Genomic DNA, 25,405 nt, shown 5'->3' on the forward strand with positions numbered 1-25,405 from the left:
TAAAATTCAGTCATGGTAATAATAAGTATGGTTGTTAATTCCATAGGAATTTAGATTAAGTGTTTTGAGCCTGCAGACCAAGTTAGATTAAATAATACTGCCATGCGCCAATAATTTTTTGTCTTCCAGGATTCTACCTGCAAATATATTACATTAGAAAATCAAGGTAGTCACTAGGGTTTCAAGCATATCAATTTGGAAGTATTTTAACTCTGAAAGATGTCAAAAAAATGAGCCTGAAACGATTCTCTGTGTTCCATTCTTGTCTAATCAATTCCATTTGAGAAGCTGCATCTGTAGAGTTTCCTTAGCATTACTTCCAAACCCTGTTACCACCCCCCTTTCTGGTTCTTGACTGACGGAGTTATTGAATTCCTCAGTGGATGAGGTTATCTGGAGCCCTGAGGATAAACTTCTGAGAGAGTTTATTACCGTGATAGAATTTGTATGGATTACTTACCATCGCCAGACTGTTTCTTTGTTATTTTTATATATGGTTATGAGACCTTATATAAATTTACAAATAAGAACAGAATAGTACAGGTCTCTTATGAAGGGATTTCAATACTCACTCTGCTAAAGCTCTGCGTCTTGAAGATGTTCTTTTTGTATCATTTTAGCAAATTGACTAATGTGATGTTAAATGTACTGTTTGGCGTTTTCACACTCCTGAAGGTGACTCTGAGACTTGGATGCAGTCTGTATTTTGCATAAAATTTCCGCCTCTCCATCACCTTAGCTGACTCTCCATTGCGTTAGTTCTTCTCATACATAATTTCTGATATAATACTAACAGCTTACGTAGCAGGTAAAACAACTTGTGTGTAGAGCCTTAATTGCATATTAAGCTGCCTTCTTTGCTGAGCTGAGGGAACTCAATATAAGGCAAATTTGAATTAAAGTAGTTCTGGCCATGCACAGAATTCATTAGCTGCTTAAAAATCTTAGTATTGTTAGATAAACTGATGCGGCTTGGGATGTTGATAAGGCTGCAGGCATAAATGATGTACGTGCAATACTGCTGGGATGAAGAAAGCATGGCTTAACTTGTTCTCTGTCTTCTAAATATGCCTGATTTCACAGAGTCTGGATTAATGCCTGTAAAGAGAAATGAGGATTTACCATCAATATAGAAAACCAAAATGGTCTTTGGTCATAAGAGACTGGTTATGCACTGCTCTTGAGCTGAATCTAGTTTGGCCATAAAACTGACACCAGTCTGCTCCCAGTAACCGGGAACTTGCTGGGAGCAATATCCTGCTGCCCATTAGAAAAACACAGCAGTCTTTCAGCAGCAAAGTAAGCACAGCACTTTCAGTAGCCAAACTTCTCTACTACGTCACCTGGATTACATTATATAATACTGATGTCCATTTAGAAGCAGTAAAACTGTTTAATAACTCTAATTTATGTTTTGTTTTCTTAGCTAGACACATAGGCACCATCCACTACCCTGTACCACTTCCTTATTGATCGGCACTGCACTGCATGAAATAGGCCAAACTGTCATCAAAGGCACCTGGGCTGGCTCCAGGAAGATGATGAATCGATAGGTTAAATTTAATTGATGTGGTGTATTATTCTGAATGACTAAACTTGGCTGTATGTTACAGGGGAAGTGTGCCTTTTATCTTTGTTTTCCTGGGTCTGAGGCTATAAAACTTTAAGCAACATCCTTTACTCAGGCTTACTGTACATTTCTGATACTATAGTGCTCTAATACCTTGCTGTATGTCACTGTCATCTCAGCTGCAAGACTAATGCAAGAATTCATCTTGGCTGTGTTACCCTTACATCCTTTGCACAAGGCAAAAATATTTACCAGACTAGAGATAGAAAGAGCAGTTGCTGAGCAATGTATGAGAAAAATGATCTATGAATGCAGACCTCGATTGACTGGAAGTGAAATACTGTGATAAAAATCCCATTTTTGAAATGTGTGATTGTGCCAAGGAGTGCATTGCCTGCTTTAGGGTTTTATAGAAGTTGTACAGTTTAAGCTTTACTTTATTTTTTATATACTAACTGGAACATGAGGAAAGTGTACTAATGGGTTTGGAAAAACAGTTGTTGTAAGACTATTGCCAAATTACCCAGCTAGACTTCGCTGTATGCACTTTACAGCACTGTGTTTCTTATGCCATTCTGGATTAGAAAAGCTTTTAAACAAGGGAGGGAAGGTGTCAAGAGATGGCAGATTTAAGAAAATAAAAAAAATAAAAAAAAGTAGTAAAACATCTGATCTGAGTTACTTCAAGCTCATATTGCTTGTAGTAAAAGATCTGCTTTTGAGACACTTGCTCTTTAAGCTGGTAATGAAACAACTCATGGTAGAGAGAAAATACTGTTTAGCTTTTGGATGTGCTTGTTGTTACGCTGAAGGATGGGTACAGTTTAGGAAGCATCACACCAGACTTATTGAGACTGATATCCATACCAGCTTCTTTCACTTCGACTAAGTATAGGAAGCACTAAATGTGCCTTTTCTTAAGGTCAGTTGTTATATCCAAAAACTAGAATGTGTGTAAACAGAGATGTGGTACCAATCTGATTTTCATCTGTCTTTTGGACGGGTACAGAGGCACCTCCAAGCAGCAGGGAAGCAGCATGAAAAATGGGAGAAAACGTAAAGCAAGAGACAAAGGCAGGAGGACTCACACTATGGCCTTTGGGCCATGTGGAGAGCGGGCTGTTGCGCCAGCGTGCAGGGAAGGTAAGCTAAAACTCTGCCCAAGGACAAGGGCTTCTCTGTGTGTAGGTGACTTGTGACAGCATGGTATCTCGGAAGGCTTAAACATGCAGCAGCTTTTTTATGCCTGTGCTCACCTAGCTGCTGTGTGGGCTTAGGGCACAATAGATGACCCCAGCTGGGGACTTCTACTCTCGTCATTTTTCTGAAAGTCAGGTTTTGCTCCACAAAGCGTTTATTGACACATGTACCATGCATGGATCCATCCTGGAGTTGCTAAGGGCTTGCAGGAGTTAGCAGTAAAGTGTGCAACAAAGTGAGTTAAGTAGGAGCTCAGAGCTGTCAAAGCTCAGGCCAGTGCTGTGTGGTGTGAAGAGAGCTTTGTAATTGTACGGAGCCATCTTGGTTAAACCTTTGGGAAGAATTCTTTGATTCCTACCATGTTGTGGTAGGTTTTGGAAGGTCTGCAAACTCTAGTTGTGGGACATTTGAGGGGACAAAAGCTTTGATGGCTGTGAGTGGTGATTGTGGACCCTTGGCCCTCAAAAGGAGTTTGTGAGACCTCCATGAAGCTGTGTGAAAAGGCAGGTGAGCCTTATTTGCCACTGGTTTAAAGAAGTCCAAGCCCCTGGATTTTATTAATTTCTGCCAGAAGTTTAGTGTAGCTTTAAGTATAATAAATTACGGAGAAAAGCTCACATCTATAAAGACCTTCGTTTCCAAAGTGCTGAACCCCTTCAGATCCAGGCTGCTGTGGTACAACCTGCCCCAGCCAGAGGAGCAGCTGGGAAATGGTGGTTCTTGCTCCTGAGAAAGGGGAGGTTCATTGAGAGTGACCTTTCGGCCCTTCAGCTATTTCATAAATGTGCTCTCCTGAGGTGCTGTTATTTAACTACAGGCATCAGAACTTGTTCTCCTGCTGGCTCTGCAGCTCTTGTTCATTGACAGGTTAGAGCAATCGACGCAATTCCTACTGGGCCACAGCTTTGGAAAGGTCATGTATGCCCTGGTGAAGCCTGTCGCTCGCCTTTTAAGAACAGTAGGAAGCAAATCTTATCAGTAACTGTGACCAACAAAGCTACAGGAGATGTTTTGCAGCTTAATATTCTATTACAGATTAGAGCTGCTGGGAAAACTTTTGAAGTAAAACAAGAAAGAAACAAAAAAGTAAATAAAAAGCTCTTTAAGGCTGAAGTCTTTTAGCAAACCAGTCTGACGGTACAGACTCTTCTGGATAATGTGTTGTAGATTGCTATGGAGCTTTTCTGAAGGAAACATACAAAGCCTTCACTGAAACTCACCAAATAAACTTTTTTTTTTTTTAATAAACAACAAATTAGGACCCCTCGCTCCCCCCGCCCCCCCAAAACAAAAATATCCCCAAAACCCAAGCAACCAAACCCCCAAAATCCCAAGCCAATTTATGCTAATTTTACAAGAAAATGGTTTTGTCTTTGTGGATCTTCTCAATGGATAAGAAAGAACTTATTCTGTATCGTGTGTGCTTGGGTGCTTAGTGCAAACGTGGGTTTGCACCAGAGTTCAGGCTTTTTAAATGCAGTTTTTGTCACCTGGGATGCTGTGTTGCCAGCACTGCGGGAGCCAGGAGCACCGTACGATTGCATCAGCTGCCTGTGAAACATTTGTGGAAGTGATGGCTTGCTTGCAGCAGGGAGCTGGCTGGCATTCAGAGGGGAGGGAGAGAGAGTAAGAACAATAAACAATTATGAAAGGTGACATTTTGAGATCATATGTGTGCTATGGTTGTCTGGATCAAAGGTTCTAGTATCAACTAAACAAGTGCATAATTCTCTTGGGGGGAGCAGGTTGCGTCGTATGTATGAACTCGATTTCACCTATTTAAGGTTTTGTGGCAAGATACTGTCTCAATGGTATGAAATTAAAAGTTCATTAGCAGCCCTGGTACTACACTGAGTAGGACATTTCTGTTCTCTATGTGATATCCAAGTATTTGCTTTGCAGTCAGGAAGTGACTTCTCAGTGTAGTAATGGGAGTGGGCACCTCTAAAATCTCTTGGAATGAGAACAGTAGCAGATATTAGTTTGACTAAAATTCATCAAGCATATGCATTGTGTAAGCCACCGGTACTGCCACACTTACGGATTGTTTAAAATCTGCAGAAGTAGCTAGCATATGTTAGTTTTGTATCTGTCATAAATAGGTATGTTCTTAAAAACAGATTCTGTTCCTCAGCTGAAAAAGGTACCTGAAAGGAGGCAAAGCTGAACTAAATGACACTTGTATGTGCATTCTTACTGCACTCTGAAGAGTCATGATTGCCTGTAAAAGAATTAGACACATATCTAAGCAATGGTTAGGTTACTCTGATTTGCTTGGTCGGATTTGTCTAAGGTACATTATTAATAATATGAGATTTTTGCCTGCCTTGAAAACCATGTTTTAAAGCCGTTTCCCAATTCTGGAGAACCTCGTTCATGACTTCTAAAGGCATGTTTGAACGCTAGGTGCCAAGTATAAGCCGTTTCTGAAACTGGCGCTTGGCACTTGTAAAGTCCTGATGAAATATATAAGCTGAAGCATTCAGAACTGGAGGCAAGTTTTTAAATTCAACCATCCTATCCTCGTTTGTAAAATGAGTATTGTTTTTCATGCAGAGTACGATGCATATATACAGTAATGCTTTGAGGACCTCTGTCATGTGAACACATATATTTAGAATGAAGAGAGAAAAGATGGTTCTCCTGTCTGCTTTGGGATTTGGCTTTAGCTTGATTTATTTGTTTATATGGCCCTAAGGCCAGAGTGTGTGAGATGGGGTGCTACCGCCAAGGTTACACACATTAAACTCAATGGAAGGCAAGAGAAAAGGTTGATAGCAATGGTGTCTATTGCCAGCAGTAAAGGCTAACACAGCATTCTTCCATTACATCTCACTGCCTATGGTAAAATGCACGTGATTCCTCATAGTCATTTCTATCTTAATAAAAACATGCTACTTTTAAAACCACAGAAAAATTCGAATGGCATCTTAGTACTTATGGTAATAAAGTGCTGCTAGATTCCTCCCGTACAGCAGCTAAAAAAGTGTTCTGGGGTGGCTGCATTCAGAGCTCCGCAGCATCTGCGAAACCCTGCCAGGCTGTCTCTCCTCGCTGCCGTAGCAACGCTGAGCCAGAAGCAGGAGCTGTAAACTTTAAAATATGACTTTTCAGCCAGAGAGCCTTCTCTTGCAGTACTGAAACCTTTCCCTGCATTTCAAGTGAGTGGGAGATTGTTTCCCCAGTCATAAGTCTGACTCTAAATGCTATAGCAACCAAAATTAGGCCATACATCATCCTAATAGTAGTTTTCAAAGATTTCTTTACAGGATCAATTCGGACCATACAAAGCAGTAAGGTTTTGAGCCCAGTCACTAAGAATAGGACTGTCATGAACATACCACAGGATGAAAGGGACTTGGGAGGCAGGAAACAACACTGCAAAGCATTGGAAAGAACATGGCAAGGGACATAGCTGTTGACTGTTTCACCTTTTGGTTTCTGTGATAATGCTTTGCATTATGGTACCTTCTTCATGGCTTTTATCAGAACTGCATTTGCTATCCCCTTCTTGCCTTTCCAGAGGGAAATCACAGCATGGTTTGGGTTGGAAAAGACCATTGAAGATTGTCCAGTCCAACCTCCCTGCTGTGGAAGGGGCTGTTAGGAGAGGAAGCTCTATAAATGTAAGAGGTGTCCATCTGCCCAGCAGCCTTGATGATCATTGCGTGTGCTGAGTTTTAGTAACAGAAAATGAGATTTCTCAACATGGCTAATGCATACTGAGTATAGTGTGTAAGTGCTGACCCTCCACCTTAGACCTGCTGTGCAGGTTGGTAGGGCTTTTGCAGGTTAAAGGTTCTGCCTGTCTGCAAGTGTTGAAGTGACTGTCTAATAAGCATTGGTGATATCAGTGTCAATTTGCAGAAGATAAAGGAGAGCTCTGGTATAAGTAGGGAGCTAATTTGACCTGAATTTGCTCTTCCTGATGAGGTATGAGCAGTTTGGAAGATTGGCAGGCATTTCGCTCATGTGTAAGGCAGTTGTTGGGGGAGAGCTGGGGGAACCTCCTACAGCCCAAAAAAATTCAGTCTGCATGTTGAAGCCCTAGCAGCAGTGAACCTCTACATGTTGTATACTTGAGCACATCTTGTGGGTGACCAGAGCAGTGGCCAGAGCACTGGCACAATGCTATTAGAGCAGTGAAGCTCATATTTTGGTTTTGGATTCCAAGTGATGACTCTGTGTGGAAACAGGCTGGTGGAGCTCAGAGGCAATTAAGATGCTTATGTGAACTTTGCCAGGAACTACTTTTGCCTAAGCCCTCGATTTCACAAAGATCCCTGTTTATGATCTGAAAATGCTAAAAGTTGGAAAAACCCTTCTGTAAGTGGTTCAAAGATTCATGACACTCATGGGTTTATAAATTTCTGTTTATTTCTCATTTGAATCTGTTTGGGTTTCATTACCAGTTGTTTGAGTGTACCCGTGTGCTAATCTCATCTGTATTGAAGAGCTTTTGATATTTTTCTCCCTGCAGAAGTGCACCATAGCCCTGTGACCTTCTGGTTTTCCTTGTGATGGACAATAGAGATCAAGCTCCTTGATCTTCCAGTGTAATGCCGAACCATGTGTAATGTGGTTAGTTGTGCCAGTAGGAAACCTTATACTGAAAATGTTGGTGCTGGGAGAGAGGGGAGGAGTTTAATACGTGTGTTGGATTAATGTAGGCCAAACATCTCATGATTTGCGTTCATGCAAATACCTTGCCTTATAAATAATCTTTGAAAGAGTAGGATGCACCACAGCATCTGCTTGAATGGCAGGTTGACTTTTCTGTTAGCTGACAAACATTACATAGTTCAGTACGTGATGTGAGTAAATGAACATTGACTTTATTTATGCACATGCATGGAATGAGTCTTTCTTCTATTCACATGACAACAGGGATGACAAAATTTAATGAGAGTTCAGTTCATAAAGAATTATGGATTAGTGGTGGATAAATGCAGAAATACGCTGCTCATATAGGTGTGACTGGATTGTAAAGAGGCTACTCAAAATGAGAAAAGGCCTCTGGCAATATGGGTTTATCCTCTGCTAGCTCATTGCTACCCTACTCAAGTAGATGCCTAGTTGCAGTTTCATGACCACGGTTATGTTTCAACAAGGAAAATATCTTGGTTAATTTGTATTTAGTTTGAGTTTTGAAATAAAATAATACTTACAGTATATAATGTGTATTTTTGATAACAGGCAGCACCCCAGGCTTGGTTTGATAACAGGCATTCCCCATCAGTAGGAATGCCATAAAATACTGTGTGCAGGCAGAGCCAGTGAGACCACACGTACGGGTAAAAGGCAGGAACAGGAATAATGAGCTTGCACTTCTTCCTCTTCTTACAGGCAGAGTGACATTCTGGATAGTAAGACTGAATAAAATCTCTCCCACCTTCCAGGTTTCTTGAGAGTGGCTGGGAAACGGAGGACAGGGGCTGTGTCTGTGGTTTCTCTGTTACCAGTGAAAATGATCAGTTGTTCGGTTGTTTGTCTTGGGAACTTAAATATTTGGAGTTGTGTTATGTATTAAAAAGTAGTGAGGATGCAAAATCTCAAGGGTAACACTTGAAAACATTCCAAAACTAAGACTTTTATTTTGCTTAGAGCAATACCCAGGGAGCCTGTCCTGTGGTTCAATAAACAGAGTTAATACTAAAAATGGAGCGAATTATCACAACTATTAATTGCTGAGCAATCAAAGGCTCTCTTTGGGTAGAAATAAGGGATAATGTTGAAGATCTTTCCCTCCCTCTCTGTGACTTAAAACACTAGACAGACTGGTCACAGCATGGTCGTTGCAGCATTAACAGCTCCTAACAAAAAATAACCTGCACTGTGAACATTGTAAGGGAACAGCAAGTGAGAGCTGCTATAATTATTTCTCAAACATATTCTCTGGGCCCTGAATGTACAGAGTTGTTTGAAGCTCCACGTGGTCTCCTCTCCAGCTCTGCTGAGCCAGAGCAAAGCTCTCACTGGAAGTGGGTGGGGGCGGTGAGCTATTCCCTGCTTCCGAACAGAGGGGTGGGCAGCCAGACGAGGGCTTTTCCCTTCCCTTGTAACTCAAAATAATCTTCACAGAGTTAATGAGAGGTGTGGTGCAGCACCAGTCTAGTCCTCCTCTTCTGCCACAAGGGAATGGATACGAGCGGAGAGAGGGTGCATCTCTGCGTGCAGGAGGAGGCAGGGCTGTGCAGGGAGGTCGCTGACAACGCGACAGTAACAGCAAAGTTCCTGGACTCTGCTGCAAGCCCAGGCTGCTGCAAGCCCAGCTGGCTTTTATGGACTCCAGGATGTTGTTAAGTGATGTGAGAGGAGCTCACCACTCCGAGGAGAAGAAAAAGTACTTGCCAAAAGCTGTGATTGCAGCAGCGATGTGTAAACACACTTGATAAGGGCTCTTTGGAAGTACGCCTTTAAATAAATAGCTGATAGGCAAGACTGCAGAGAGACCTGGAGTTAAGGCCAAATTAATCATACCAGTAGGCTTTGCTGGGAGTACTAAATATTTATGTTCATTGTTAGCGTGTGCATCGTATTATGTGCCATTCATCTCAATAGAAATACTGAAGCATCTGACATGGCATTACTCACCATGTACAAACTGTCAGAGCATGTCACTGTAAATCATTCATACTGTTGTAACCTCATTAATTAATGGTTAAGTAAAAAAACCCACCAGATTTTTATTCCTGAGTGAGGAGCAAAGTTGTGTATTATTAAACCAGTCACCGAGTGATAACCTAATAAAGTTCCTTGACTAGTTTTATGTGTTTCTGTACACACGTAAAATAATTTTATAATATTGTCAAAGGCTTTTCTTTTCTTTTCTATAGCATTTTCATAGTTTAAAATGACGTATTGGTAAAAACTGAATGAAATTTGTGTTCTTAGATCCTTGGGGAAAATCTCATCTGCAATAGTAACATCACCCCATGGTTCCAATACTCCTTAGTTGTGGTAAGTGATGAGAGAAACTTTGGGACTGTCCTTCCCGTATCACAAATTCCAAGGAAGGGAGAGTGTGCGAGAGAGAACGAGAGGTTTGTAGCACAGCTTCTCTGCTGGCAAAAACGGAGACGCTGCTGAAGGCTCTTTCCAGCAGATGATTTGGTCATGTGAAATGTCTGTGTCCACAGGTTTTCTGGACATCCCAGGGAAGAGTAGGAGCTGGATATTTAGGAGTAGTTGAGAGACTCTGTCTATAAATCATGGGATGTCAAACTATTTTCTCCGGGGCAGAAGTTCTGTAGTCCCCCCCACACTTTCTTTTTTTTTTTCCCCTCTGCTAACATTGTGGCCAGCTGGAGCCCTGTCCTTCCGGGCTTCCCTAAAAGTAGATTGAGGCAGTGCTTAAAGAACTGTGGTGGTCAATGATATGCTTTTTTTTTTTTTTTTTTTTTTTTTTTTTTTTTGAGGACTAGTGCAGCCTGGCAAGGCAAATTTTTAAATACAGTGCCAACACAACAACCCTAGATTTTTGCCACATGTATCTTTTCTTTTTTGAGCACAGTCAACTTTTCTGTTAAAGAGTTTAAGTTTATATTAAATATCTATTTAATATCTCTTGGTTTCAGCTTATAAGCAGGCTCTCTTCTGCTGTGTGGGTGATGTGAGTTTTCTCTCTAGTTGTGCTCATACGATGTAAAGTACCAGCATGGGAGAACAGAGGCAGAGCTGCTGTGCTTCGCTTGTTTCTAGTCATCTGATATAACTTCTCCTCCTTTCCTAACTAGGATTTTTGTGCCCATGAAGCTGAAGTCAATTTGGCTATAAAAGGTCATCAAACACTGGCTTATCTATGCAGGAGCTATAATTAGAACTTAGAGGAAAGAATCTTGTGGAAGCACTAACAATCCTCGACAAGCTAATTAAAGCTGAAATATGAATACAGTAACACCCTCCGGTGGGGGGGGAATAATCAATCACATTATTGCATTGAAAGAAAAAGGTTCTGAACCTCAACTCAGATACTCTTTGTATTCTGTATTGCACAGCCACCATCTGAACCTGATTTTTTTTTTTTTTTGAGTTAAATTAACTAGTAGGAGCTTCTGCTAGGGCATTGTGATTATTATGTTTTTTAAAGGAAAAGCAAGTTATTTCCACTTGGGCACAAGAGCCAGGAAGCCCAGGTGTCAGCTCCTTTCCATAAATGTATAGCAAGAGTGGATTTATTTCAGCACAAAGGATTTAAGTGATGGGCATCAGCTCTAAGCAAAGGTCTAACAGAGAAAACCTGTGCAACACCCTATCATCTTCTTTTCCTGTAATTACCTTTGTGTATATATGAGCATCAGCATCTCTTCTTCATTCATAAATCTAGGCTTAATTTAACATGCCTTAGAGTCTCTGACTATGCAATAGTGATGCTAACTTTATCCTTAGGATGCTTGCTGCTCAAACCACAAGGCTGGCAGACCCTGTGGGGAAAGGTGGAGAATTTTTAGGTGAGAAGCTATAACAGTAAGTGCTGAAACCTGTATTAATTTCGTACTACTTCCAGGCGTACAAGAGGCAAGTCCAATACTTTCATCCAAGAAGGAAACAAAGGTGGTGACCACTGGGGCAGAGGGATTTAAGGCATTGAATGACAGAGGCAGGCAAAAGTGCAAGAGGCATCGCTGGAGGAAGGAGCTCGGGATGGAGCTTTGTTCTATGGCCAGTTTAAACTGCTTGCTGGGAGCAAAAAGGATAGTCATGTCCCTCCCCTTCGCCTCAGCCATGAGCTTCTGCTGCACCCCAATCCTGGTGCCAGTGTTCATGTAATGGTAGGGCAGGTTGATGGCAAGCAAAATGACTGAAAACTTGTTGCCAGTTGATGGGCATTGCTGTGAGCATAAGGGAGTGGAGTCCCTTATGCAGTTAGGCTGGCTCGTCCCTGCCTTAAAACTGCATTTCATGGTGGTGTAAAACACAGTTCCTCCTGCAATTGGTTTTGAGTAACCAGTAGAGCCAGGATGCCGACAGAGCTCATACGCTGGAGTCACCCAGCTTGGGCTGGCCCAGGGCTGGAGAGTGTCCCCTGCTGCTTCGAAGCTGTCCCTGCACTGCTGCAGGATGAGGAGGAAAACTTCGTGTTGTTTTCAGGTGAGGGAGTAGGATCAGCCCTTGGACATGCAGCTTTTTCAGGGACTGCACAGCTGACCACGTGCTAGGGCAGATCTGTCCTCAGCTTTTAGACATTCCTTCCTGTCACAGCAGATGAGAGGAGCTGGGGACCAGTGCCCATAACCTTCAGGCTGCTCCCTGTGGAGCCCACCTGTGCCATCGGAGGATGGGGCAGGTAACCAGCTTAGTCACACAGGCCAAACTTGATGCTTGTTCAGGTGCAGCATCTGCCGATCCCATTTCTGCTACAGAGGTCCCTAGAACAAGCGAAATGTTACTTTCGGATACTCCAAGGAGTCTGAAGCTAATCATTTCGCTTTGTTTCATTAGCTCAGCTGTAATGTAGCAGAGCTAATGCAGTCATATCCCAGTTAAGGTACCAAGCAGCTTTAGCTGCTTATCTGCCATGGAAAGAACCACATTCGCTTTTGCGATGAAAATTAAATGTGGAAATAATTCCCTTTTCCTTTTTGGAATATTACTGTGCTATTAAACAGGCTTAAGACCGTTAAAGAGTAATGACATGAAGTTGCATGCATCATTATTTTAAAGGAGATTGAATGAAAATATACTGTCTATCTGTTCCAGCCCTTGCCTAATCCTCAGTTTAACAGAGATTTGTAAGGGCCATGATGCACGTATATTTAATAACGAAGCAGAGTCTTCAGTCTCTAAAGCAGGAGTTTTAGTATCTACACTATGAATGAATTAAGCATAAAAGACACCAAAGATCCTGTTTTCTCAGTTTCAGTAGCTTTAAAGGTTTTGTGTTAAATAATGTAGTTAAACCTAGAGAAATTAAATACAAAATAACAGTAGAATATCAGATTCTTTCCTCTGAGTTACTCTTAGTGTAGCAGCTGGTTACAACCAACTGATTTCTATAGTTAACTGTACTCTTCAGTCACTTTTGGCTCCACTGCCCTGGTCTGAGCAGCACGTGGTGGCTTCCCCATTTTACCAATGGGGAGGTGACACAAAAGAAGACCGAAGACCAGCTCTTCGCTCCTAAATCCTGTGTGGTAACTCAGGGAACTGGATCTGGGCCTTTAAAGCCTGTGGCCAGCATCCTACCACCTGCTCTAAGATACTTTATTAGCTGAGCTTGCATTCTCAGGTCTGGTTCTGAAAATTAAGGTTTTATACATATTTGTCACTGCTGAATGACTGACAAGATAAGAGCATAGGTGGTCATCTCTGTTGTACTCACCTTAGTTGGGAAATTGTGTGTGCGTTTGTGGGAATCAACCAGCTTCTTTATTCTACATAAGGAAAAAAATAACCCAAAGATCCTTTAATGCAAGACTCTAATTTCAGGCAAAGGAAGCCTGACGTACACTGTCATTCATTTCACATGTGATGCATTTTATGTACAGGGCAGGAGGAGCTGCCTTTTGTCACAGAGCAAGGAACTCAATGAGGTTGAGGAAAATCACAGCTGCTTTACCCACTGCCCCTTGGCCCTGCACACCTGCTGCCTCTCGTGCACCCTGGCGCACCCACCTTGTCCTCTCCTGCTCGGCTTTCCCAGAGCTGTAAACAGCTCCTGAGGCACCTGGTAGCACCCAAGGGAAAAAGGGTGGGACATATGTCCACAAAACTTTTTAATCTTCCTTTGTGTACCTCTACATTGGTTTATATTTTGATAACTCTTCCTGGAGTCTCAGATCAAGCATGCACTTAGAAAACAATGCAGTTTCTTTAGGGTGACTGAAAACTTGATAAAGGTTCCTTATCCGCTCCCGGTCTGAGAGAAAAAGATGCACGTGTATGCGTGCATGCACACAAACACACACAGAGAGCCCTCTGAAAGGCTACAGATCACCCCACTGCCATGCAAAAACTTTCAATAATGTGTATAATCTGGGCTGGCAGCAATTCTGCAAGCCATGGAAAAGCAGGTGCTTCCCTGTGACTTACAGAGGGCTGGGAAGATGCAGTCAAGGCCCGGGGTGCCTGCAGTTCCCCCAGGCTGTGGGTCTGAGCCCTTGAGGGATGAGGATGAGGGAGTTGGGAGGGTTGGGTTTTTTTAAGATACTGCACTTCAAATTTATTTTGATTTAGAACTAGATTCTATCAGTGGGAAGTCGTCACATCTTAGTTGCCTTCTTTCACAATGAGGACTGAAATGGAATAGAAGATATTGCCAAATAACTGGAACACATATTCAGGATAAAATATTCATACAAGGAGGAAATGGGGTCTGTGTTTAATAGGAAAGAGAGAATGTATGCTGTGATAGCAATTATGTACGCTCAAATATTGTGCTTTTCTTCAAATCTTGGTTATAAATCCAAAATATATAATTAATGATCCCATCAATAATGCATTTCTAATTTTAAGATATGAAATAAAAATCCCCTTACTTATTTTTATAGGATGGCCCTTTAAGATATTTCTTTCTTGGCATTGTGTCTTATCATGAGATGCAAAGAAAAGATCAAGAGGCTGAAATCTATGATAGATTGACAGGGAAGTTCCTGTTTGGAACATGCAAAGTATTTAAAGTTTTTATAGATCCGAACTTCCCTTTTACCAAAAAAAAAAAAAAAAAAAGACTGCAAGATGAAAGCATCTAGTTGGCTCTGAAGACCCGTGATGGGATGCAATTTTATCTCTTTCAGTCACCATCTCAGGTCTGGACAGGTAAAAACAGAAACCCATTGATGTTTGATTGCTATGTGAAATAAATTGGTGGGTTCAGACTCATTGAGAGTAGACCAGGTGCCCATTATGTGAAAACTACCCTTACAGGTGACTCTAAATTGATACTTTTGTGAGCTGTCTCAGCTAGGCAATGAGTTCAAGGCTTATGAGAAGTGAACGCTCTTTATCTGAGGACTGTTTCTGTCCTCTTTTATGTTGGCTTCATACTGATCATTAGCGTCCACGGATGTCATAATTCACTGTGACATATCTGGGGCAGTGCTACCCTCCATGGTCTGGCGGGAAGTGTAACAGCGGGACACCAGGAGGAATTTTCCTGGATGCTCATCTGTAAGGTGCTCTGTGGGTACGCTCTGAAGGTGCAACTTCAGTGAGTTGTCTTTGTTTCAAAAACATTGTTCATGTTGTTCTTGGGACAGGTTGACAAGCAGTTTGGTTTAAGAGAAACATTACAGTCAGTGTAAAGGAAAAGCAAAATAGAGAGTGTCCCATCCCCCCCCCCTTTTTTTTTTCTTTTCTTTTTGCACTTTTGCCTTCCTCCTCTCTTTTACTATTTAAATGTGTTTGACCCCTTTTCCTTTTCCAAAGCCTCTGTTGCATTTATAACAAGTAGTGTTTGTCCCTTATGTTATCAACGGACACTTGTAGCAACACCCCCAGCAGTGTCAGCCAGTTACGTTTACTAATCTTTCCAAGCTCTCAAATGTGCAACAGTGGCCAGACGTTTCTGGAAGCCCATCATCCCCACCATTCACATGTTAGTGGAAGTTAATGTTATTGCATTCTGTAAAATTAACTTTCTCAGTTTTGCTTCTCAGCTTATGCATTTCTCAATAAATGACGAGATTTTCTTTCCTATTTTTCAAGGTTTCCAGCAGTAACATGTCCAAAAAAGGGTACAAACCCAAGGTGTATAAGTCTTAGTTGAAGCAGTCATCCTTTTTAGATACTGTCTTGATCAGCTAATACCTTTCTTTTAAAAATCAAAAGCAATGGCCACTTGCCGCTGTGGCTGCTGCGTGAGTCACTGGAGCTGTTCCTCCTGCTGAGGCCTGTGTATAAATGGCGGTGCTCCCGCAGTGTGCTATGGTAACGCGGGTGATGCAGGTGCAGGTATTTGGACAGGAAATGAAATTACAGATACAGTCATTTCAAAATTCAAAGTGTTGAGGTATGGCTAATGTAACGGTGAGCAAAACTTCATTTCAGTTTAAATAGGAATTTGCTGTGATTACACCTGAACTGTGTCTGTATTCATTTCCCTTGTCATCTCTGCCTTACTCCTGGGTTAACAGTTAGACTCAATGATCTTAAAGGCTTTTTCCAACCTAAACGGTTCTGTGATTCTACCAACTGCAGTAGCCGGCATAGGTGCTTCTGAGAGCCAACCTGCCTATGAATGCTCCATTTAGAGAGACACTAAGATGAAATGCTGCTGAGACATGTTTACTCTTCAAAATAACATCTCATTTCAAATAGTAAGCGTTCAGATTAGATGCTGGATCACTGGTAGCTCAAGAAGTGTCTTCAAAGGTGCAAGGCAAAGAGACTGGTATTCACAGCTGAAGTGTTCTTTAAGAACTTCACTTGCCTTCAACTCATCTCTCAAAATGAATTTCAACAAATGTCTCAGAAAAAAAAAAAAAAGTAGAAATTATTTGTGGAAGCGAACAAGCAAGCAAGAATGCAGCTGCTGAGGAAAAGTTTCCTCCTCCTCTCTTACCTGGCAAGAGGATTCTTGCCAAGGTGAACAACTAACAGCGGATCTGATCAATAAGGCTTTTGCCTCCCAGGAAAGTAGAAGACTAAACACAAACTGTTTATTGTGTGATTATAAAAGGAAATGGGTGTTGAACTTCGCTTTAAGAGCTGCTTGGAGAACAGAGCCCCATTGTGCTAGGGCACTGTACAAAGAAATACTGAGAAAGACAGTGCTAACTTTGAAATGTTTATCCTCTCCTAGGGAGCCAAGGGGATGGAAATATGCTTTAAGAGGTTAGCCTTCAAAAACCTAACATGCAGACCATGTAATCAAGCACCCACTGGGTTATTCATTGATTGTTAGTGATTCATAGTTGACTCTCAATGCCAAACAAACTTATTTTCATCCTATCCCTTCATTTGTATTCACAGACATTAGACTGGCGTCTGTGAAAGGGAGATAAATGTGAAAGACGGTATTGTGCTACCAGCCATCTTTCTCTTCAGGTAGGATGTAGCGGTGAGAGCATGCATGCCCGCTGGCATTGTGGCCATGAGGAACCTCCCAGTCCATTGGTGAGGGAGCAGCCTTGGCAATGCAGCCTGCCATTTACTGTCTTCAGATTGTCGACACCTCACAAATACCTCCTAACATACAGGAGAGAAGTTAATTTTCATTTCAATCCTAAAAATGTTTTGCCATGTTGATAATGTGATGACAGTAAGTAGTAGACCATTTTTTTTCTCCATAAAAATCAAGTAGAAAGAAAATGTCGTGTGGGATTTTTAGTATCTATTTTCTGTTCCTTAACTGAGTCTGTCAATTACATGGGTGTAAAATGAGTGCAAAATAAAGTAGAAAATGGAGAATATATCTGCCGTATAGATGGAGAGGATAGAGGAAGGCAAAAGAGATGGTGAAAGAAGAATAATAACCATTGCTACCCAGAGAAAGGTTGGTTTGTTTGTTTTTGAGACAGGATAGTTTCATTAGGCAACGGATGACTTGACCTTAGCTATCACCTCTGTCAAAAGGGAATGAAAAGGCAGAAGAAAATGACAATGTTTACAATAAATGAATATAGCTACCACACTCATAAGAAGGAGAGATATAATATCTCTTCAGATCACTCCCACAGGGAAATGCGAATTATTCTTTAGTCTGGATATTTTTATTTTTTTTCGTTTTGAGTGTTATGCCTTTTCCTCTGGCAAGAAGTGGGCATTTTCAGGAAGATACTTTGCAGTGAGCTGAACATGCTCCATAAGCAGAGGATAAAAAAGGATAAGAAAATCTGAGAGAAGGTTGGTGTTTAGGAGGGTGAAACAATTGCAGGCAGTTATTTACACATGCCTTTTTATAGCGTCTGCCTCAACGTAAGAAATACAAGAATATTGGACATGAATTATATTAATCTCCACATTTACTCTTAATTAAAGGAACTTGATATAGCTGAGAATTCAAGTCACCATCAAAGCCTGTAATGGTGTTCACTAAGGAGGCCAGATTACAGATGAAGAGTGAAACATCACATTTTAATGTTTCCATTAGCTCTTCGTATTGTATCACAAGTTTTGGAACAAGATCTGGCAGCTCAGGAAGCAGTGAGTTGGTTTCTTCTGCTAAGGTAGTACAAGTCATCTCTATGGAGAAAAAATACATCTGGAATCGCATCTTTGGTTTGGATCTTTACATTTCTTTTTATACTAAGGCTCAGCTTTCTGGCAGACTTCTCCCTGAAGTCAGTGGAAATGCTGACTGCACAGAGCCTTCAGGATGGGACTCAAAGGAGTCCTCATATTTTACCTGACAGAAGTCCATGACATAACATTTAATTTGTCTGGTTTCACAATTTCTTTGGATGACTGGAATTTTTGGGAGGCAAACAGACAGGACAGAAACATAACAAGAAACAGAAGAGCAAACAGTTTGCAAAGTGATGCTTAGTGTCTTATGCTGCATATTTTTATGAGGTTGTATAGAGTATTGTGATCTTCTGTTTTGCATGCAAACAGTCTGCTGAAGGGAGATGTGGCTACAGAACTTGTGCAGTTGTTGAAAGTTAAATTAAGCTATTTGGTGGAAGACAGTTAGAAATTGTCCATGGAAGGCTCTGATTTTAGTTGAGATTATTTTAACTCCTGATGTACTGGAAACTTTGCCATTATCATCAAAAAGCCAACGGCTTCTTGACGACACAGTTTCTGATACTGCCACAGCATAATTTCTGCGTGGCGTAAGATGTGATGTAAAGGAGTGCTCTTTGCACCTAGGAGAGAATAACAGCCTTCTTCCATACTTGGGTCCCTGAGCATGCCAAGATTTGAGGCAATGTTGTACTGACAATGGCAGTGGTAGGCCTGTCTCAGTGAGAAGTGGATTTCCCTAGTCTGTGTACTGGAGGATTTGGCCAAATGCAGTGCAAGGGACAGGCCTAAATGTTCTTTGGTTACTTCTGGATGTAAAGAAGAAATGAGTCAAGGGACAAGGAAGACCTTAGCTGAACAATGTGTCTTAATTTTCATATGAGATGCTGAGGTCATGAGTTAAGTTATATATGGTTTAATGCCACCAGTACTCTCGCATAAACTTTATTGCTTTAGAAGAAGCCTGTTCCCCAAAGCAGTATTTGATGCAGGCAAACGTTTCTATGTGCTTCTATGAATGCCTTCCGGAAAAGCTGTGCCTCTCTGCTGCCACCATTGCAAATGACCTTGACTTTCTATTCGGCATGTTCTGGCTGCTCACAGTGGGACAGGTAAAGGCTGTGCTGCGTCTGAGAGCTGGGGAATGCTGCTGGGTAGGACGTGACCCAGCGCTTCTCCTCACTGAGTTTGTGTATGGCTCTGTTCCTTTTTGTAGGATTGTTTCTAACTGGCACGTGGACACCCGAGTGAACTCTCAGCACAGCTAGGATTTGTCAATTGTGATACAGTTAAGGAATTCTCACAAAGCCTGGTGTCTGCAGTTGGGACCAGGACATTCTCATCTGCCTTCATGCATGGCTTTGCTGCTTGAAAGAGGCAATGCTGTTACAGGTGATGTAGGGGAAAGGGAGCCGCTGGCACAGTGGGAACGGCTGCTGTGTTCCCCACCTTTCCGGCTCTGCTGAGTGATTTCACAGTGAGACAAGTTATTCTGTTGACAGAGTTATTTATACACTATGTGACTCAGCTGTCTTCTGAGGGATGGCAGCTTGCCTGCCTGAGAAACAAACTTTGTGGTGCTACTTATGTGTTGTTTCTTCCTTAAAATATTTGTCCCATGATGTTAAATTAGTGGTGTAAGTGCTATAAGCACCAACATAGTGATGAAAAAAAAAAAAGAAAAAAAAAGTGTGGAAATTTCTTTATGTTAATCATAACCTGAAAAATTGACAAAATTGATTTGCTGTTTGTATTTTCCTTCCTTGTGTCAATATCAAAACACCTTCTGCTGTGCAGGAGGATTAAAAATAGGGAGTCTGCGTTTCCTCCTGAGCCTGAACTTCATTTTACATCTGCAGATTTTTTTTCATCTCCGTGCAGCAATTTCAATGGCTGCAGCGAAATAGTTCCTTATTTATAATGACAACGAAAAATCAGAATCAGCCCTTCCTTTGTTGCCATGTATTATGAAACTCATTTCTTTTGTGTGAGGTACAGGTACAGCTTAATGAGATGTTCCTTGGCTTTTTGCAGGGGCCATTTGCTCGAGTGGGCAAGGTTTTAGCTTGGAAGAATACTTTCACTGTTCTTGGGAGAACTTGGATCTATAAGTCTTTGTATTACCCTGCTTCACCCCAAGTCTGTTTGGCTATGTTTATGTCTTTCTCCCTATTGATGTGATGTCCTGTTGCTGCACGTTTTCATTTGTAGGCAGTAAGACTTTTCCCCCTTGTTCTCCTTTTTAATTTTTTTTTTGGGGGGGGGGGGGGGGGAGAGTATTCCTTCTCATATCCTGTGGGGTTTTTTTATTCTGTAACAGTAATTGTTTTGCATTTCCTTGAGGCACTGATCCATTCCAGTGGTGGGAGATAATCTTTTTTCTGTGCAGTGAGTTATGTGCATGAAAAGGCAGAGTATGTGGATTGGGTTTTAACCTTCATTGCTATTGGTTTTCACCTTTTTTAATCTTCCTTTCACATTGTCTTTTTTAACATAGTTTTTAGTGATTTTGTGGTGCTGGCTTTGTTTTTGCCGCGAGATAGCTGAAGCTTAGCCGTGTCAGATGTTTGCATGCTTGTTCCCTTAATCCAACCAAATTCATCTTTATGAATTCAAAATCATCTTTATTCATATTGTCCTTGTTTTTAATTTAAAATAGAAATCGCTTACCAATGTAGCAGTGCGTTCAAATAAGAATTCAGAATACTTACAGTCTGATTATTTTGATGGTATAGCATGCTCATATACCAATCCTCAGGGCCTCTTGGATATAATACTTGTTACTGGGAGGGAAAAGAGCCCTGCAAAATCATAGTGGGTGCTGAGGATATGTTCATCTTTGATTACAGGTAAAAATGCCAGTCTAGTTGATCTTCAGCTCGATTAAGTAGAGACTGTGCATTTATAAAGCAGACTTGGTAAGAAGGAGCTAACGGGTGGCTGAGGATGCTCTTTTAGCTTGCTTCAAGCTTCTACACAGCACCATTCTGTTGCAGGTTCTTTGTGCTGTCTGAGTACAAATAATCACCAATGTGATGAAAGTAGAATATGTAAGAGAGGAAATCCTGTGCACAGGGTGACAGAATACTGATCACATATGTGCAAGTGATGAAGTTATGTCCTAGAGGTGGGACTTTTGTTACTTTCTTACCCTGTATTTTACCTTTGAAGTGGGTAAATACTGTACATGTACAATGAGGTTTCCTCTATTGCATAGGAAATGCTGCGAAATGTGTTTCTCTCTGTTTGGGATTTGGTATACTGATGGTGCCTTATGTCCTTGAGAAGGACATTGACTTCTCATGATGACAGTCTAGGTTCTCGTACATTCAGCCCCTGTGTGTGGCTGAAAGCAATACCTAAAGCCAAGAAGATCAGAAGGGAAGTTTTACTTCAGCTAGATTAATGTGAAAAACTCAGGCCAATTCTAATGTTTCACAGGTGGAAAACCACAAAATATTTGACAAGCTGAAAGCTCAATATGATTTCAGTTACACAGACACTAATGTCAAATAAGCAATTATACAGAAGTCAAACTTCTGTAAATTTGTAACACAGTAGAAGAACATTATGCATAATTACGTTACATATCATTTTAAGGATGAAGCTCATATTCCAGGCTCCATTAGCTTTCAGAGTCTTTATAATATATCTGTTGAACACATCCTAAAAAGTTAGAGACAAGATTATCATTGATTTTTATTCACAGCAAGAGATTTAGTTGACAATTGATGCTGCAGTTTCAGTTCTATTTCTTTAAATACCTGTTGTCTTAAATTTTGGTGTCTCTATCCACAGGACCCTTGCATGACACCAGTTATGATTCTGGGTATATTTTTTGACCTAGTTAAAATTCTCTTATGGCAGTGACATGTGGGTGTTGAAGCAAAGAGCTGCAGTGACGCAGCCGTTGCTGCTCTGAGGTGTCTGCTCTGTCCTGTTGCCAGAGGTTACAGCCTGCGTAGCAGAGATGCTGGAGGCAAATCTATGATTCTACCTTGCTCCTACAATTCATAGCCTGACATTTTAATGTAAATGACAGTTTAAATATCCTAGGCCATGAATTAGAGTGATTGAGGAATGGGCCCATAGGAAAGTTATCTGAATGTGACAGTAGATTAAAATCCAGTTATTCGTCTGGAACCCCCTTTTCCCTTTTCTCCTGGCAACTTCAGACCAAACGCTGAACTTGTTCTGCCCTTATTTGCACTAAATGTCCACTGTGTCTACACAAATAATGATTGCTGTCTGTAGTCAGAAACTTGCCTTGGAGATGTGGCTATCTCAGAGGCATTGTGAAGGAGGGGGATGAAGATGGTGACCCTGGGAAAAGAAGACTTTAAAGATCAGCTGATCATTGTGGTTGTGAGTTTTGTGCCTGCAGATTTTTTTTGGCAAGCAATATTTAATGTTATTCCTTCCTGGGGGCATGCATTTTGCCACTTTGCCCACCAACACTTGCTGAAGAGGAAAAAGTAGAACTGCGTGACGAAAATACCTGTTCTCTTATAAATCAGGCTATTATTCTCAGAAAGTCTGGTATCAGAATACATATAAGATCATTATTCTCCTATATCAGAAAAAGCTGCCCAGATATGTGGTCTAAACTGACTCAGGCTTTGAGTTGGAAAGTCTTTTATACTGTTTGGGGATGGGGATGATGGCGCTCTGTTTCCCAGTTTCTGTTGGTCCTTAAGGTAACGGCATTTCGATTAGACATGTAAATTCTAAACCAGGAAGAGTCTTATTTCTGGTGTAGTGTTAAATGCACATAGTGCTGCTCTGAATCAATAGAATTAATCAGTTCTTTCTGTCTGTTTTGTTCTCTATTCTTCTGAATTGTTTTGTTTTGCTAACATGCTCACTGTGACAATTTAAGTGTGTAGTTCTGGGTTACAAATGGAATGTCTGTGTTCCCATCAGCTCTTCAGCTTTTGAAAACTAGAAGTACTTGATATCATTCTCTTTTTGAGCCCATTAATAAGAATAACATGATATAAATTGCTGGCAAAATTAACGTTCTTCTGAAATGTGATTCAGAGGCACAAAATCAGTTTTGAAAGTATAGGATACTACTGATAAGCAAATCTGTAGATTCAGGGTAGAAAAATGACTAATCTGATTTCAATGCAGAATTATGGTTTAATGAGAAACATTCCACAAATGTTGTATAATATAAAACAAATCGCTGCATAGAGGACTAGTATTTCTGCTTACCATTATAGAGAGGTACACCTGGTTTTCAAATAAAGTCATGACCAACTTATAGAAGACACAACACAGCTAGAATAACGCAATACAAATTGCCTTATCATCATGGATTGATCTGTTTAGTAAAATGAAGCCGTTGACCTGCCTCCATTACAGTTAGCCCAGCAGGTGGTAATGTGAGATCCACAGTAACATGATGCTTTCTAGTGCTGTATCATATTAATAATTTTTGTATTGTTGTAATACTGGTTTCTTGATCCATGCTGTGAGTACTGACCTGATCTTTTTCCCTCTCTGTCTCAATCATGCAGTAAATAGAAGAACTACAGTCATTTGCAGGAATGGATATGATTCAATAGCAGCAAAAGCACGTTCTCTATTTGCTCTGTGCTGAAAAGCTGTGGAAGAATCGCCCTGTAACAGGCTACATACTGACCCTTAGAAAATGCTTTTGTGCAAGTATACTCATTATCATCCACTGTCAAAGAAACAAATGTTTTCTCTCCTCTCTGAGATGAAGTGCTCTGAATGACAAACACAAGAGAAATGATACAGTAATTTGCTGATTTAAGGTGTGGGAAGTTGATTGACGCTTTACAGAAACAGTGATGATGTTAGTCCACCAACAGAGGATTTTTAGACCTCAGGTAAATAGAGATGCTTTTGACTGTATTTTAACTAGAGTTTCTTAAATAGAGATACAGAATTAATACCTATTTTGTGTAGGCCTTGTTATTGAAAGTCAGTATTTACATATGCAGTGTATCTACAATATTTGAAATGCCTCTTTATTCTAAAGATAGGCAAATTCACAGATCCTGCTGATGACCACTATCCTATAATGGTAACAACTGCAGACAGTATGACACTAGGCTATTAAATGCTTCCCTTCTACTTCCATTGTTTTCTGCAGTATTATATGTATTTAGGAAAGGCCAGTTTGACTCATGTGATTTATCTCTTTTGATTCCTTCATTAATATTTTGGCACTTTTGGACACGTTGAACAACCCTGTTAACAGTGTTTGGCATTCTCCTGGAAGCTCATTCTTGAAGCGTTGTACTTGTAGGAGTTGTGCACCAAGACTGGGAATTGTTTGGTTACATCCTTCCACCTACTGTCCTGGACAGGGTACAAGGTTAGAAGCGAATGGATTTGGAAGGAAGGGGAGGCCAAGAATAAAAAAGTGTCCTTTCCTATGCGGCAACTCTCTGACTTTGCTGTTGGGCTTACAGGGAAGGTCTTCAGTGCTTGGTTTCTGCAGTGGCAAAGCATAGCTTTTGAAAAGATCAGGCAGTTTCTCCTGGCTGATGCTGTGCACTAAACGTGGCAGTCATCCCAGCAGGCAGCCTCTGGAGTCTGCTTCCCTTTGAGTCTCTAGCAATGACCAGGACAAAGATCCCTCCCAGACACAGCACTGATTATACACAAATGGAAGTGTTTCTTTCTTGAAGAGGTGAAGACTTGGTAGAGAACATTTGCTCCATTTCAGATAATGCAGAGATAGTAGTTCACTCACATCTTAGAACTGCCCTTAAGGAAAGGTATGAGTCAATATTATTTCAGGCAGAATAAAACGTAGAGTCTGTTAATAGAATAATAATGATAGAAGCACTGAAAGGCTGCCTTATTCCATGAGATTACTTAGTTGCAGCAAGGCAGGAATAGTATATGATCAAGTCGTTAAATACTTGTTATTTCTATAAGGCTGCCTTTGTGCCTGTATGCTTTTGTGCGTAGTCCCCACCTGCTGAGCCATGCAGCTGGTGGCCACGCTGGTCAGTCGAGCTGTGCAGGTCCCATGTCCCAAAGAGAAGCTCACGGGAGCTGGGGCTGAGCTGCTGAGCACTTGCTGAGCTGCTTGGAGTGCCTGCGTGTCCACCGCGGGCTCTGCACCCAGGGCTGGACTGACTGCCACCACCCCACGTACAGCCGAGCCCTGCACACCTCAGTTACCACAGCCTGTTACGTGGAATAAGGGCCTGTATGTACTACTTAGTGTATGGTAAAAAGGTAAAAATAGAAGACTGAAAGATTCTCAAGCTTGCCATAAACTGCATCTCAAAATCTTTCTGCCTACTGAATTTTACATTCAAGAACTGTAAAGTAACGACCGAAAGAGAAATTTCAGTACGGATAGATAGCTCTGCTAATTGAGTTAGAAAACCTTCCAGTGAAAATGACAGATAAAAGCACAACGGGATTGGATTTCTTCTGGCTCCTAGAACAAAATTCAAAGAGGAGAAGCTTATTTTTTTTTCCTGGGAAGTATATTCACTTGCACCTTTGTGTTTTACC

Source organism: Chroicocephalus ridibundus, chromosome 8 (genome assembly GCF_963924245.1).
Source record: "Chroicocephalus ridibundus chromosome 8, bChrRid1.1, whole genome shotgun sequence".
Lineage (NCBI taxonomy): Eukaryota > Metazoa > Chordata > Aves > Charadriiformes > Laridae > Chroicocephalus > Chroicocephalus ridibundus.